The 18,008-nt window shown below is 44.7% G+C and overlaps 1 pseudogene; it reads right to left on the reverse strand.

Moving 5' to 3' along the window:
• Positions 1 to 7,874: 7,874 nt before the first annotated feature.
• Positions 7,875 to 8,431, reverse strand: LOC100460890 (large ribosomal subunit protein uL23-like; annotated as a pseudogene).
• Between the last annotated feature and the right edge of the window lie 9,577 nt (positions 8,432 to 18,008).

Raw genomic sequence — 18,008 nt, forward strand, 5'->3', positions numbered from 1 at the left:
TGGTTCTCATGGGGCTTAGGAAAGGCACTGTTGGAGAAGTGGCATTTAGAGGGAGCTTGAAGAATGGGTAGGGCATGCTGGACACTGTTATGGTGCTATCCTCAGAGACTGCAAAGCCAAGAAATCAAACCTTAGACACACAGCAGGACTCTGGTGGTGGAAAAACATGTTGGCATTCTTGCTCTCTCATTGTGACCTGGGGCAATTTGTGACCATCTCTCCTCTGAAGAACGGAGGGCTGTTGTTGGAGTTAGGTGAGACGATGTTGGCCAAGAGCTTGCATGGTGTCGATGCTTCAGCATCACAGGAAGTGGGTTAGGACCCAGGTGTGATGGGTAATTTTCTTTATCAACCTGACTGGGCTATATTCAGACAGCTGGTAACACACTCTTTCTGGGTGTGTCTGACGGTGCTTGGGAGAGAGGTTAGCATTTGAATCTGTAGTAAAGAAAATGTGCGCTCACCAGTATGGACGGCATTGTGTAATTTCTTGGGGGAGGAGTAGAGCAAAAAGGCAAACTTGCTCTCTTTTCTTGAGCTGGAACATCCATCCTTTCCTGCCCTGGGACGTTGGAACTTCTAGTTCAGGCGCTTTAAGACTCAGACCGGGATTTTCTCCATAGACTGCGCTGGTGCTCAGGCCCTCGGGTTTGGACTGCAGGACATTTGCAGCTTTCCTGGGCCTCTGGCTTGCAGATGGCAGATAGTGGGACTGCTCAGCCTCCGTCATCACATGAGCCAGTCCCTCCTAATAAGCATCTTTCTATTTACTTACGAATGTCCTTTTGGTTCTGTGTCTCTGGAGAACCCTGACTAATGCACCAGGACAGGAATGATTCGGAAGGAGGGAAGAGGCTGAGGGCCCTGCCCTGCTGGGTTCTGTTGCAAGTGGAGGGGAGGCTGAAGGGGAGCTGGCCTTGTGATAATTCACGGAGTTGAACACTTGGTAGGCTCTTCAGCGTGAAGAGAGCAGACCCATCCTGCACTCCTGCCCTCAGCCCACTTTTGCTCTTCTGTCCACAGTCATCAAGGGACTTAGCAGAGTCAGAGCCACATAGAGGGAAAGCTTGGACTCAGGAACACAGTGAGCATGCCACCTCTTCTGTCATCCAACAGTAGGCCTGGAAGGACTTTTATCAGTGCTGTGCCTGGCACTATAAACACACACACACACACACACACACACACACACACGGATGAGACAGAGACGGGTCTCATTCTCAGCACGGCATACAAGTGTTAAATAATTTTGCTGGTGTTAAATCTCTTGCAGACGCAGCACAAGGAACAGTATTCATGTGAATCCAGGGTCATGACATCATTTGCATGTGAGGGAAGTCCTTTCAGAGCTTGGGGTATTGAAGTTGAGATTTGAAAGATGAGCAGAAGCTGTTCAGGCAAAAGGAGTGGTGCAGGGAGAGAGGGGCTATGAGCACTCTGGGCAGAGGACACAGACCCTCAGAGGCCATCCATGTTAGGAACTAGCAAAGTGCATTGCAGCTGGCCCTGAAAAATGGGGAGAGGAGGACAGCAGGCTCAGCGGCTCGGCCACCATACCTGGGGAACCCTGCCAAGGATGGGGAACTTCTCTTTTCTTTTTTTTTGAGACATAGTCTTTCTCTGTTACCCAGGCTTGAGTGCAGTGGCCTGATCATGGCTCACTGCAGCCTTGACCTCCCAGGCTCAAGAGATTTCCAGGCCCCACCTCAGCCTCCTGAGAAGCTAGGACTACAGGCAGGTGCCATCACTCCTGGCTAATTTTTTGTTTCTTTTTTTGTGTGTGGGCAGATGGGGTTTTACCATGTTGCCCAGACTGGTTTTGAACTCCTGGGCTCAAGAGATCTGCCTGCTCAGCCTCCCAGAGGCTGGGATTACAGGCATGAGCCACCATGCCTGGCAATGTGGAACTTTTCTACAGGGACAAGGGGAAACCATTGAACAGTTTCTTTTATTTTTACATATTGTGGCAAAATACACATAACACAAAATTTACCATTTTAACAATGTTAAAGTGTGCAGTCTAGTGGCATTAAGTAAACTCACGTTGTTGTGCAGTCATCACCATCCATCTCCAGAACTTTTTTATCTTGTAAAACTGAAACTCCATACCCATTAAACAGTAACTCCCACTTTCCTCTCTCCCAGCCCCTGGTAACCCCAGCTCTACTTTCCATCTCTGTGAATTTAACTAGTGTAGGTGCCTCGTCTGAATGGAATCACAATGTATTTGTCCTTTTGTGTCTGGCTTCTTTCACTGAGCACAATGTCCTCAAGACTCATCCATGTAGCATGTGTGAGAATTTCCTTTCTTCTAAGGCTGAATACTATTTCTTTGCCTGTATATTACTACATTTTGTTTATCCAGCCATTTGTTTGGACACCTATCAAAAGATTTTAAGACAGTAACATGGTCCCATTTACATTTTGGAAACATCAGCCTGGTTGCTTTGTGGAGGCTGATTTGGAAGAAGATGTGAGTAGCTGCAGGGAGCCCAGTTAGGAGGCTACCAGATGAGTCCAGTATAAGAGGCTGGGTGGTGGTGAGGATGGTAGAAATGGAAGGTTTAAGAGCTATTAATACTTAGAAGGAGGAATGAAAAGTTTATTTGGGTGTGGGAAGTGGAGGAGAGAGAGGACTCAAGCAAGAATCACTTCAGGTGGATGTGGCTGTTATTTACAAGGACAAGCTGCAGACAATGAGTTGGGCTTTGGGTTTGTGGAGTTTGAGAAGTGCATAGGCCATTCAGGCAGGGATATATGCTTCTAAGCTGGAGGCTCATTTGGGAAAGTACTGGCCTAGAGAGGCAATCAGTGCCAAAAGGGTGCGTGAAATTCCTCTCTGCAGAACAAAAAGCAGAAAGGGCCAAGGGGACATTCCTGAGTAACTCCAACATCTGAGGTCTAGTAGAGTTGGATTGGCCAACCAACAACAGTACAAGGGGGTGTTCTGAGAGCACCAAACCAGAGGAGTGTGGTGTCATGAGAGCCAAGGGAAGATAAGGGCTTTTAGGAAGAAAGTGTTTGGTGAGAGAGACTGAAAGAGTGCTCACTGGTTTCAGCAACACAGAGGTAACTGGTAGCATTGGTGAAGGCAATGGCATATTGAGAAGCTGCAGAAGCTGAGACAATCGATGGTTACCAGCTATGTGTTCTTGGTGTAGTTGTTCAATTTTTCTGAGCCATTAGTTCCTAATCTGCAAAATGATACACCCAATAACTCATAGCACCTGTGCATATAGGGGTGGGAGGTAGACAGAATATGGCTTCCAGAGTCAAGGCAAGGTTCTATCTGTACAAGGTTATCTTCTTGACTTTGTGGTTGACTCCCTGAACTCTCTGTTCTATGCAAGCCAGCAACAAAGGGGTTTTGCAGCGTTGGTCAATGTTGTCTTGAACATTTGCACTCAGGACTTTTAATGGATGGGGGATTAGGATGAGTAAGAACAGCCAGGCTTTTCTGCTGCAGAAAACATCCCAGGTGCATTTACTCACTCTCTGGTGTTTTATTTCTGAGAAGCCAATAGCAAGAGAGAGGATGCTGGGGTCAGGAGGCTTGGACTCTGGGTTCAGTGCTGTGGGTGACTAGCCATGCAGCCTTGGCAAGCCACTGACTCCCACCTTTGAAATTCCTAACCTATGACATGGAGTCTTCTTCAGCTAGATAATTCTGGAATGTACTTCCTCATTTCAGGTGTGTCTGTATTGCAAATAAGTACCTACCAAAAAAAGTTGTTGTACTTTGGACAAAAAGACACATCTCCAAGCCAGGTACTTGCATAGCTCTTGTCACAGTTAATTCCCAAAACAACTCTGTGATCTGGGTACTGCCAATCCCATTTAATACGTGATGATTGCTTGGCTTCAGGGGCTAATGACTTGCTCACATGGGAGACAGTGTTTGTACCAGGTAGCAGGAAGTTATGTTTAGGCAGGGGATTATTAATTGAAACCGTAATTGATCATTTGCTCTTCTGCAAAAGGAATCTGTTGTGTTAGTCAATGCCTGGAAGAACCCAGACACTCATTCCTTTCCTGAGAGTAAATCTAACACCCTCAGCTGACACTTGGAGACCTCTGTTCTTTGGATCCAATCACATTTTCCTGGTTTAGTGTCCACTTTTTTCTTGCATTTCCACTTATACCTATGCTTTGGTTTACTGCTCCCTCCAAGTCCTACGTCTTCTGCCTTGATAGCTTTGGGCAGGTGATTCCCTTGGCCTGGGACACCCTTTCTTGGTGACACAGTTTGGAATTCTGTCCATGTGCCAAGGCCAGTGAACCTTTCCTGACCTCCCAATGATGTAGCATTTTCCTCCTTTTGAATCTGCACTGTATTTTTTACTTTCCTCCTAGTGCCTCTGCCTTGAATCAGAGTTATTTGCCTCTTTATTGCCTTTATATTAGAACATGAAGGTGATTTAGTCTTTGAATTTCACACAAAGGAAACCCATGACAACAGTTGGCACATAATGAAAGCTCAGTGGGTATTTGTTGATTTCAGATGCCTGCATCCTTAACTGGTTTTGGCTTATTTGTGCACTCATTGATTGAACAGCTAATTATTAGGTTCTAAGATAATGAATAGGATGTTTCATCACCTTTAGCTTGGAGAAAACATCCCATGAAATGGCCACACATTTCTTCTGGGATGCCCCCCATTAGCCGTCTCTGCTGGGGCTTCCCGTCCTGGCATGTTCGCACAGCATGTAAAAGGTTCTGTGTGACCCACGCTCTCATATGATCACTGCCTCAGCCTGTGGGACTAGTGTAGCAGATCCATCTTCCCCAAGGTCCCATTTTCTGGAGGTGGAAACTGATGTTCAACAGTGTGGACCAACTTGCCTTGTGTCTCCCAGCTACTGGGTCTGTAGATGCTGAGTCTTCTGGCTTCTGTTCCTGTGGTATTTCTGGGAGTCCAGGAAGGATAGGAAGAAAAGGTAAAGGAACAAGTAGGGAGGTGAGGAAAAAATGCCAGAGAACAGTGTGGAGAAGGAAGAATCCAACTCCTGGGGCTTATGGCCTTGTGTAATGGCAGGTTGGTTCTGGGGCTGCCACCAGTTTACCCATGTGAAGGCAGACTTTGCTCCTAAGTCCTGGATCTCACTCACTGCAGGGTGGCTTCTGGGCAGAAGAGGCCAATGAGCTGGGCACGGAGACCAGGTCGGAGGCAGGTCGGGATCTTCACAAAATCCTGCCCTAACTCTACCTATGGACTTCAGAATTACAACTACCTTTAAAAGTGTCCCAAACCAAGCAAGCTTTATTTTTTTAACAGTATTGAGAGTTGGGTAATTCAGGATGTAATGGAACAGCTGTCTTATCAGGAAAAGGGGGTGTACTCTCTCCCCCAATTGCTCCCTCTTACCTCTGTAAACCCTCATTTCCTCCCGCCTACCACCCAGCATATCTGCTTCCCTATAAAGCCTGTGGAAGGCCAGGCTGGGTGCTGGATTCTGGGTCCCTGTATGCTTAGTAAATCATCATGCACCTGCTGCATGAGCCCTGGCTTGGAGCCAGGCTTTCTCATCGAAGCAAACTGCTTGTGTTGTGTCCATAAGCAGCAAGCACTGCCAGACACTCACAGCCATCTGGAAGAGCAAGCTGGATGCTCCCTGCAAGGCCCAACCAGAATTTTCACAGGATCCCTTTCTGGCGTTGGTTCCTGGTTTATTAAGTATGAGTGTGGCCCTCATGAGTTCTAAGGTTTTTACCTTCCTCGTTTGGAATCTACGATCCAGAATGGGATCAGCTCCCTCCAGGAGAATTTCATGCAGCCTGGAAACTTTCCTCACCTCCTGGCTTGGGTTACGGGACTAGGCTACACCCTACGGCATGGCAGACTCAGGAGGCTAAAACCCAGGTTACATGCTATGAGGAACTGGGTGGTGTCGGGGAAGTTACCTAACTCTCTGTGCCTCAGTTTCCCCATTTGTGAGGTGGTGACAATAACCAGTATCTACTGCAAAAGATTGTTGCAAGGATTAAATGTTATGAAATTAGAATATTGCCTGGCACCCAGTCAGTGATGGTGGGCCTTACTGTTTTTGCTCTTTCTGTAGGCACCTGGAGGCTCACACTCCTTGAAGGTGGGTACTTCATCTTAATCATCTTTGGATTCCTACTTCCTATACTTGTGTGGGCCACCCTGGGCTCCCAGCAATGTCCCTTGAGCTGGGGTCGACTGCCCTTCCACCTAGTCCAGGCCTGCTGTGTTCCCCTGGTTCAGTATTTATCCTGTGCTCAAAGCATTGGAGCTGGTGTGAATCATAGGAGTTGTTGGATACCACCCTGGGCTAGGATATCTGTAATTCTCATTATACAGCAAACATGTTTATATATCAAATGCAAATACTAGATGTAGATATTTTTATTTGTGTGATCATGGAATTTGCCAACATTCATATATTAAACTGTGACTCCACTGGCCAGTAATGCAGTGAAATGAAGGGATTGGATGGAGCAGTTGCGTCTTGGAGGGATGGGATAGCAGGCGTGTTGCTGTGGGGAGACCTCAGTTTCCTCCTGGAGATGGCAGCTGAGCTAGGCCTTCACCTGGGATGGCAGGTGTTTTGGTGTCAGGGACTGAGGGAATGCTCTTGGTAGGGGTTGCTCAATGCTTTCAAATTTTCACAGGTTCCCAGGTTTGTCTCTAGACACACAACAAGCAGTTAGGTTTCTGTTATCAAGAGAAAGGACTTGTGAGCCAGTGGTACCCCTGGCTGTACTCTACAGCCATGACTCCACCCCTCCCCGAAACCATCTCCACTGCACCTTCCAGGTGGTCTGCTCAGGACCTTGGAGAGATGACAGGCTTTGAACAAAGGCTCAGGATTCAGGCTTGAAAACAGCCTTGCTGGAAAGCAGCAGCGCCCTCACTGGGGCAAGAACTTCCATGTGCCCAGTGTTTCCAGTTGTGGCATCACCATCACTCTTGACTTCTGTAAGGTTTTTTTAAGATCTGACCCTCACAAGCAGACAAATAAAAGCAAACATTTATTTCTTGTGCCATATACTTTTTTTCTGGTAAATATATATATATAACACATATGTGTTATATATGTTATAGATATAACACATATGTGTTATATATAACACATATATGTTATATATGTTATATATGTAACACATATGTTATATATGTTATATATGTAACACATGTTATATATGTTATATACAACACATATGTTATATATATGTTATATACAACACATATATGTTATATATATGTTATATACAACACATATATGTTATATACAACACATATGTTATATATGTTATATGCAACACATATATATGTGATATATGCAACACATATATGTTGTATATATGTGATATATGCAACACATATGTTGTATATATGTGATATATGCAACACATATGTTGTATATATGTGATATATGCAACACATATGTTGTATATATGTGATATATGCAACACATATGTTGTATATATGTGATATATGCAACACATATGTTGTATATATGTGATATATGCAACACATATGTTGTATATATGTGATATATGCAACACATATGTTGTATATATGTGATATATGCAACACATATGTTGTATATATGTGATATATGCAACACATATGTTGTATATATGTGATATATGCAACACATATGTTGTATATATGTGATATATGTGATATATACAACACATATGTTATATATGTTGTATATACAACACATATGTTATATATAACATATGTTATATATGTGTTGTATATAATATATGTGTTATATATAACATATGTTATATGTGTGTTATATATAACATATGTGTTATATATAACATATATATGTTAAATATATTTAACATATATATATGAAATATATATATATGCTTAGAATTGGCCAGCTGGACTCAGTTTAGATGATTTCAATTTTGTTGGCAACACCCAAAACATTGCAATCAGGATCCAGTCGAACATATGCCTTCTTCTCTCCATCAGGCTGAATCAGGGAGTTGACCTTGGCCACATCCATGTCATAGAGCTTCTTCACAGCCTCTTCACAGCCTGTTTGATCTGGTGCTTGTTGGCTTTAACATCCACAATGAACACAAGTGTGTTGTTGTCTTCTGTCTTCTTCACGGCCGACTTAGTGGTCAGCGGCAACTTGATGATAGCATAGTGGTCAAGCTTGTTCTCCGGGAGACGCTCTCCCGAGAATATCTGGGCTGCTTGTTCTCTAGGGGGCGCTCTCCCGAGGATATTTGGGCGCTTGTTCTCCCGGGGGGCGCTCTCCAGAGGATATTTGGGCTGCCTCCGGAGTCGCAGTGTTACCTGAAAGTGGGTGACATGCGCATCTTCTTTTTTTTTGTGGCTGTGGACGCCTTTCAACACTACTTTCTTCGCCTTCAAAGCCTTCACTTTGGCTTCCGCTTTAGGAGGGGCAGGAGCTTCCTTCTTTGCTTTCGGCGCCATCTTGTGTAAAGGCTACTTTTTTTTAAATTATGGAAAAATCTATATAACATAAAATTGACCATCACAACCATTTTTAAGTGTGCAGCTCTGTGGCGCTAACTATATTTGTATTGTTATGCAACCACCACCACTATCTATCTCTAGATATTTTAAAATCTCTCCCAGCGGAAACTCTGTAGCCATGAAACACCAACTCTCCATTTCCCTGGTAACCCCCATTCTACTTTCCATCTGTATGAATTCAGCTACTCTAGGTACCTCATATGAGTGGAATCATACAGTATTTGTCCTTTTGTGACTAGGCTTATTTTACCTAGAGTAATGTTTTCAAGGTTCATTCATGGAGTAGCACGTGTCAGAATTTCCTTCCTTTCTAAGGCTGAATAATGTTCCATTGCCTGTGGACGACCCATTCTGTTCATCCATTCTGCAGTCCATGGACACTTGGGTTGCTTCCACCCTCTGGCCATTGCGAATAATGTTGCTGTAGACATGAATGTACACATATCTGTTTGTATCTCTGCTTTCACTTATTTTGGGTATGGATATGGTTTGGCTGTGCGTCCCCACACAAATCTCATGTTGAATTGTAATCCCCTGTGTTGGGGCAGAAACCTGGTGGGAGGTGATTGGATCATGGGGGCGGATTTCCCCCTTGCTGTTCTCATGATAGTGAGTGAGTTCTCACAATATCCGGTTGTTTAAAAGTGCATGGCACCTCCCTTCTTCTGCTCTCTCTTGCTCCTGCTCTGGCATGTGAGATGTGCCTGCTTCCCCTTTGCCTTCTGCCATGATTGTAAGTTTCCTGAGGCCTCCCCAGCCATGCTTCCCATACAGCCTGTGGAACAGTGAGTAAATTAAACCTCTTTCTTTATAAATTATCCAGTCTCAGTCTCAGGTATTTCTTCATGGCAATGTGAGAATGGACTGGATCATATAGTAAATCTATGTTTAATTTTTGAGGAACCACCACGATGTTTTCTATAGCAGCTGCACCATTTTATATTCTCACCCATAGTGTGTAAGGGTTCTGATTTCTCTACATCCTCATCAATAAATGCTATGCCATATAGTTTGCAGGCATTATATTTCATTCTTACAACAACACAGCAAAGCAGACCATCATGCCCAAATATAGACAGGCAGTTTGGAGATATTAGTGAAATACAAAACAATCTTTCCAGGGCCAGCTAGGAAAAGAGTGAAGTCAGGATTCAGAGTTGGCTTTGGATTCCAAAGCCCATGCCCTTCCCAACCTATCAGACTATATCTCTAATAGATGAATGCATTCTTAATTCACCTAAAATGTTGGTATCAATTATGACCTTTTAAACTGGGTACCTCCTCAATAGAGTATTTTGGGCATTGGGTTGTCATCAAATCATCTCTGCACCATGTTATGCCTTGGTTCCAGGAGAGCATATTCTAATGCATAGTTAGTAGAAATAATGGAATCTGTCATAGATTTGCTCTTATCCAAGCTGATTAATAACAGGGCACACTGTGCACAGATTCCTTTCCTTTTACTCATTTGGCAAACAGTCACGGAGCCTATCCTCTGTGCCGGGATGTGCATGGGGCTGGGATTTTAGGGATTAAAAGTTTGGTTCCTGCCTACGAGCCACTGAAGCCACAGGTGGCAGGGACAGTAAACAAGGTCTGCCCACAGCAGGATGAGATAAGAGCTGGTGGAGGTTAAGTGAAAGACATCCATGCTCTACTTTTGAAGATAGGAACAACAACCAGGTTTCCCAAATAAAACTGATGACAGAACCTATGTATCTCAATGCACTGGCTGCTGAGAAATTGCGCAAACTGTGGCAACAATGACCTTTTGTTTTGTGAACCCAAAGTATTTGAGACAGGTCTCAATCAATTTAGAAAGTTTATTTTGCCAAGGTTAAAGACTTGCCTGTGACATGGCCTCAGGAGGTCCTGATGACATGCGCCCAAGGTGGTCAGGGGGCGCCTTGCTTTTTACACATTTTAGGGAGACATGAGACCAATCAATATGTGTAAGCTGTACATTGGTTTGGTCTGTACATTGGTTTGGTCTGTAAAGTTGGGACAACTCAAGACGGGGGGCTTCCAGGTCATAGGTAGATAGGAGCCCAAAGTTTGCATTCTTTTGAGTTTTTGCTCAGCCTTTCAGTGAATATACAATTTACATGTGAGAGGGGGATAGGGGAATAGTCACTTATGCCTTAGTCTGGGTCAGTGAATCTGCATTCTCCATCAACAAAAGGGCAGAGGAAGCAATCAGATGTGCATTTGCCTCAGGTGAGCAGAGGGATGACTTCCCGTCTCACACCTGGGAAGGTAAGTGATCAGTTTACACTGTCAGGGTGAAATTCAACAGAACTGTTCTAGGGGAAAGATCTTGAGGCCCACAAGGAATTTCTTTGTGGGAAAATTGTGAGGGAGGTGTGTAGCTTTTTAAATCTTTGCAGCTATCTTATTTAGGAATAAAATGGGAGGCAGATTTGCCAATCGCAGTTCCCTGCTTGAATTTTCCCCTTGGCTTAGTGATTTGGTGGTCCGGAGATTGATTTTCCTTTCACAGGTTAAATAAATATGCCGTGCAATATTCTTAAATAGATGAACAAGATTGTTAGTTGTTGAAAATCAGAGTCTTGAAATTTTTTTAATGCATTCTTTTTTGTTTGAGACCAAGTCTCACTCTGTTGCCCAGGCTGGAGTGCAGTGGCATGATCTTGGCTCACGGCAACCTCTGCCCTCTGGGGTCAAGTGATTCTGGTGCCTCAGCCTCCGGAGTAGCTGGGACTACAGGCATGCGCTCCCACAGCTGATTAATTTTTGCATTTGTAGTAGAGATGGGGTTTCACCATGTTGGCCAGGCTGGTCTCGAATTCCTGACCTCAAGTGATCAGCCCACCTTGGCCTCCCAAAGTGCTGGGATTACATGCGTGAGCCACTGTGCCTTGCCTTTTCTAGTGCATTGAAACCAGTCTAAATATCAATGGGTTCCTTATTAGTTTGCCCATTTATTCATGGATGTTGATTGACTGCTTGCTGTGCATCTGGGAGCCTCCTGTCTCCCAGCTGGCTGTGCCCTCAGCAGCAGCACTCTTGTCCCTCCCACGTGTGGGCCTGAGTCAGGGTTCACTACTGTGGGGAACTCGTGTGAGATTTGGACAGTGTTGGTGAAGTGCAGGCCACCATTCCTGGAGATGGTGGAGGTTTCTCAGCCTTCCCAGGAACAGGCCCCAGCCATGGGTGGGGAGGCTTCTGTGACCTTGGTCTGCAGCCTGGAGGACGACACTTCCCTTGTGCCTGCCCTCCCTGTTTCCTGGCTCCACTTGCAGGGGCTCTGTCCTGATGCCACTCACATGGAGTCACAGGACAAGCAAGGTTCCTTCCCTCCTAGAACTTCGTTTTACTAGAATAGGTGGAAAAGAGGGACAACAAACCCATAAACTCATGTGTGTGTGTGTGTGTGTGTAAAATATGGTGTCAGGCAGGGGAAAGTGTGTAAAAAATTAATCAGGATAAGTGGATGAAGAGGTTTAAGAGGAGGCAGTCTGAGAAGGCCTCTCTGGAGGGGGAGCCACCAATATACACACATACATACACACATACAGACACACAGACACACACAGACACACACACACACATACAGACACACACACAGACACACACACGTGCGCAGACACACACAGATATGCAGACACACCCACACATACAGACATACCCACGCATACAGACACACGCAGACACACACACATGCAGAGACACACACACACATGCTGACCCACAGGTGCACATACACACACAGGCTGAGCCGGCTGGTATTTCCTCTCTTCCCCTGTTTTGCCCAGACATGCAGGCATCACGGTGTCTGCTGGCCACATCCTCCACCCAAACGCGAAGCCTGGGAGAGGAGCCTAGAGGGTAGGTAACAATAAGATCAAGGGCAGTTGCTATGGACTGCCTCAGAAGACACATCCCAGATGAGGCACAGGCTGGGAAGGAGCCCAGGGGCAGCAGGGACCTGGAAGGAAGAGAAAGGATTGGGGGAAGAGAAAGGACGGGGGGAAGAGAAAGGACAGGGGAAAGAGAAAGGACAGGGGGAAGAGAAAGGATGGGGGGAAGAGAAAGGTTGGGGGGAAGAGAAAGGATGGGGGGAAGAGAAAGGACGGGGGGAAAAGAAAGGACAGGGGGAAGAGAAACGACACGGGGAAGAGAAAGGACAGACTGGATGAAGCCCCCCCACGATTCTTTCTGACCTGGCACGCCCTCCATCCACCATCCCTCAGCCCCAGTCACCAGCATAGGCGCTCCAAGGACTGGTGTGAACTGAGGGCATGAGTGCAGCCTGGGGTGCAAAGATGACTGTTCTCACTGCATGCCTACCCAGCCCTCCTGGCTTCCACTCCATGCTGCCTGAAATGTCTATAAATGGCATCTGTAAGTCTGTGGCATGTAAAGGCTGCCTTCCTCCTCCCTGATGTGCACAAAGGCAGAGCTGTAAGGTGAACTCTAGCCCAGTGGCGTATGTGAGCTGGGCAGGTAGAGTCCAGGTACTTGCCTCCTTGAGTCTCTATCCTGTCCTGGGGGCTGGGGTGACAGTGGCCTTATAGGACTGTTGCTGTGAAGGTCAAATGGGCTAAGGCCCAGCGCCTTCTGTGTGGCTAGGCTCATGGCTGTAGCATTGCAAGAATCCCAGGCTTTAGTGTCTATGACTGTGAATTCCAGCATGGCTAATTATTAGACAAGTAACTGGGAGTATATAACCAAAGTGCCCGGGTCACATTTTCTTTAGCTGAAAAACAACACCTGTTTGGCATAAGACCAGATGGCAAAATGTGGGAAAATGCTGTACTGAATACAAGTTTGGGGTGACTGGCTCCACCGGGCCCAGGCATGTGGCAGTTGTGATGGAATGCACTTCACGTCTTCCTCTGGCAGGGTGTGTGTACTCAGCCCAGGAGCTGGGGAGACCTCATGTTAATATTACGTTGGTGCAAAAGCAATTGCGGTTTCAGACTGTGAATTTTAAAAAATTATAACAGGCTCAAATACATTTTTATTAGTCAAAATAGGAACCATTACAATCAACACATTTTTGCCAATGAGAAATAAGTTTGTTTATTCCTGTAGTGTAAAAATCTGTGTTTCAGGATTTGAGTAACTGTTAGAAAGCATTTTTCTGCATCCTGCTGGTTGTGGAAGTGTATTCTCTCAAAAAGTTGTCCAGATGCTTGAAGATGTAGTTGGTTGGCAAGAGGTTCAGGTGAATATGGTGGATGAGGCAAAACGTCATAGCCCAATTCGTTCAAGTTTTGAAGCATTGATTGTGCAACATGAGGTCGGGCATTGTCGAGGAGAGAATCGGGCCTTTTCTGTTGACCGATGCCAGCTGCAGGCATTGCCGTGTTTGGTGCATCTCACGGATTTGCTGAGCATACTTCTCAGATGTAATGGTTTCTCAGGGATTCAGAAAGCTGTAATGGATCAGACCTGCAGCAGAGCAGACCACCAAACACTGACTATGACCTACTTTTGGTGCGAGTTTGGCTTTGGAGCTTCTTCTCAGTCCAACCACTCAGTTTGTCTCCACCGCTTATCGTATAAAATCCACTTTTCGTCGCATGTCACAATCTGATCAAGAAATGGTTCATCTTTGTTGCATGGAATAAGAGAAGATGACACTTCAAAATGATGATTTTTTAAAAAAAATTTGTGTTCGGCTCATGAGGCACCCAGTTATTGAGCTTTTTCACCTTTCCAATTTGCTTCAAATGCCGAATGACTGTAGAATGGTCGACGTTGAGTTCTTTGGCAACTTCTCGGGTAGTTGTAAAAGGATCAGCCTCAATGATTGCTCTGAATTGGTCATGGTCAATTTCCCATGGCCGGCCACTACACTTCTCATCTGAACCTCCACTGTACTGTGTGTTTATTAGCAGTTCCTGGGCCAAATGCATTGTTGTTACAAGTTGTCTCCGCTGCTTTATGACCCGTTTTGAACTCAAATAAGAAAATTGCTCAAATTTGCTTTTTGTCTAACATCATTTCCATAGTCCAAAATAAATATAAAATAAACAGCAAGTAATAAGCCATTAGCCAAAAAAAGTGAGAAATGTGCATTAAAATGTATAATATAACCGCATTTATTTAGGAATGTATTCCAATATCAATCAGCAAATTTCCACAATGCAATAACTGCAATTATGTTTGCACCAACCTAATAGAAAACTTTCTATGCAGATACATGGAAAAGTGGGAGCTCCTAAACAGCAGGGACCAGGCCATATTTCTTATAGTCCTTGCACTCTGGCCACTTTTCGCATAGTAGATGCTCAGTAAATAAGCACAGAATGAGTGTGGCTGTATGTCCACGTTCAGCTTAACGGTACAACTAAAATAATTCTTGACCCACAGCTGGGTTGAGATATCCATGTCACTGGAGCCCACTCACTGTGTGGTCCTGTTCCATTCCAGTCATCCACCCACCCATGAGCACAGAAGAGAGGGGTCCTGTAGAACTCCAGTACCCCTTCTTCTCAGGCCTCTGTTACCACAACATCATCAATTCCCTGCAAACCCTCCCAGAGCTTGCAAAAAGACAAATCCCAAAGGTACCATGGCAGGATCCATGGTGCCCTGGATCCCTGGCAGAATCTTTTCCATGGCAGGATCTTTTAAGGGATCATTTGACTTCGGTTATCTTTTTCAGTGAAGAAGCCACTAAAAGTGATTCTACAGTGGGAGGGAGACCAGTGGAGGAGAGAAGAGAGGAACACCAGGGGTCACTTGGATTCTGGGTGCTTTGACTGTATTTTCTCATTTAATTTCAGAACCCCAAATCTGAATAGCACCAAGTCAAAATAACTAAAGAGATAAATTTCATGAGAGCTAGAAATAATATTGTCATGATGGTTATTATTTAAGTATTTTTGGTACAATTTGGGATTTTTTTTTCTAAATTCTCATGGCACACCTGAGAGGTCTCACAGAGCACCAGTGTTTCAAGGAATAGGAATACATGACCAAGAGTGCAACCTGTGGATGGCTGAGTTCCTGCTTCTGCCTCTGGAACAATGTCTGGTCAGGTCAAAACAATTTCTTAAGGTGCTTACAAATCTTGACAGCAAAAACATCCATTTTTTTTTAATTTTAAAAAAGAATGGAAATCTGAGAAGTAATCAAATTCAAAGAAAAAATGTTATTATGATGCTCACAAACTATTGGCAGTTTGGCAATAATATAATATGTACACAGCCTATTATTTTTGAAAAATGAGATAATTAAAAATATTTATATATATTTATTTGTTATAAACATAAAATATTTTAAAATTACTTACAAACATACATAAAATACATATTAAATATAAAGGTTATAGTTAAACACAAGTTTCTGCAGCCACTATGTATATATATTATATGGAAACTTCAACTTCATCTCTCCCTACTAAAAAGACTTCTGGGAACTTGAAATGTAGTTTAAAAACCACTTTGTTTTTCTTTTCATTTTTTTTTTTGTTAGATGGAGTCTTGCTCTGTCACCAGGCCAGAGTGCAGCGGTGCGGTCTTGGCTCACTGCAACCTCTGCCTCCCGGGTTCAAGTGATTCTCCTGCCTCAACCTCCCAAGTAGCTGAGACTACAGGCGCCTGCCACCACTTGGGCTCAGCTAATTTTTGTATTTTTAGTAGAGATGGGGTTTCACCATGTTGGCCAGGATGGTGTCGATCTCTTGACCTCGTGATCCACCCGCCTCAGCCTCCTGAAGTGCTGGGATTACAGGCACACGCCACCATGCCCAGCTAATTTTTTTGCATTTTTAGTAGAGACAGGGTTTCATCATGTTGGCCAGGCTGGTCTTGAACTCCTGACCTCAGGTGATCCGCCCCCCTCACCCTCCCAAAGTGCTGGGATTACAAGCGTGAGCCACCGTGCCTGGCCTAAAAGCCACTTTCTTAGCCAACCTCTTTAACAAAACTAATATGCAAGAAACAGAATCTGGAAACTTAGTGTTTGGTTATTATTCATTATAATACTCAACCAAAGCTTTACAAATTTTGACTTTGGCATATGACTTCAAAATTTTTAGGAAGAGACACTCTAGCTAGAATTCCCAACTCTCTCCTCTGTCTATCCTTCCATTTGAGTAAACATTTTATGCCACTCTCTGTGGTGGACTCCAACTTTCAGAGACTCAGAAACATGGCTGCCTGTGCAGTGCTGATATCATAGAGCAATAGAAGCAGTGCCATAAAAGAGGTCATCTCCTCTACCTGATCATTTATAGAGGAGGCCTAGAGAGGGGGAGGGAAGACATTAATTCATTCCTTTATTCATTCATTTAGCATTTATTGAACAAGTGTGTTGCAAGTATGCCATTAGGGTGTGGAATTACAAACATAAATAAAATACTGTTTCTACCATTTCAGAACATAGCTTAATTGGGGAAAAAGACACACCAACAACCAGAACATGATGAGTTATCATAGGAGCACTTTCCTTCAGGAAACAGCTGTTGGTCCTTTGTTGTATGCCAGATTCTGTGCTAGGCTTGGAGAATATAGGGAATAAGTCAGAGAGGTCCCTGGTCCTGATGAAGTTTAAAGACACATCAGGAAGTAGATTTGAACAAGCTCATAAGAAATGTTGAATGGCTGGTTGTGGCAGCTCACGCTTCTAATCCCAGCCCTTTAGGAGGCCAAGGCAGGAGGATTGCTTGAGCCCAGGAGTTCGAGACCAGCCTGGGCAACATAGCAAGACCCTGTCTCAAAAAGAAAAGTTAACGAATAAATAAAAAAGAAATAGTGTTGAGCAAAAATGTTGCAGGTGCTCACCACGTTCTCCACAGGCTCACGTGGGGGAGAGAAGAGAGGGCGTCAGAAGTCGCAGACTTATGAACGGCAGTGGTGGAGCCCATTGGCTCCCTGGAACTCTCGGGACTGCATGGTGTGGGTCAGCATAGGTGGCCTGCGAGGATCTTGGTAGGCAGTCCACAGAGAGAGGCCTTGTCCTCCATAGTGATCACTATTTCAGGGATGGAGTAGAGGTCAGGGCAAGGAACAACTAAATGTCTTAGAGAGTGATGCTCCCTGCTCATAGAAGTGGCTCTCTTAGAAAAGGGACATGTCAGTGGCAGGGACTGGCAAACCTGCATCTCCAACTGAGCTGACTCAGCTGTGCAGGGCCGGCCCTCTCTAAGCTGCATGATGGGGAGGAAATGGGCCCCCAGGTCTCTGCATTTGCCTTTCCTTCAATACTGAAGGCCATGTGCATAGGGCTGTGTGATTATTTCAGCAGCACTTGGCTGGGTAAAGGTGGCAGAATAAATGGAACAGACAGGATGATCCAGACCTAGGTCCACCTAGACACATGCACATGGCACAAGATGTGACAGAGCCACTTCACGGATGCCTTTTTGATAAGCCGTTTACAGGACTTCAGGATGCTTCCTGAGGACAATGGGATGTCATCAAAGGCATTGAGAACGATGTGAGAAATTGTTTTCATTTTTCTTTTTTTTTTTCTAGAAACAAGGTCTTGCTCTGTTGCCCATACTGGTATGCAGTGGCACGATCATAGCTCACGGCAG

The sequence above is a fragment of the Pongo abelii genome, chromosome 7, assembly GCF_028885655.2.
Source record: "Pongo abelii isolate AG06213 chromosome 7, NHGRI_mPonAbe1-v2.0_pri, whole genome shotgun sequence".
In the NCBI taxonomy this organism is placed as follows: domain Eukaryota; kingdom Metazoa; phylum Chordata; class Mammalia; order Primates; family Hominidae; genus Pongo; species Pongo abelii.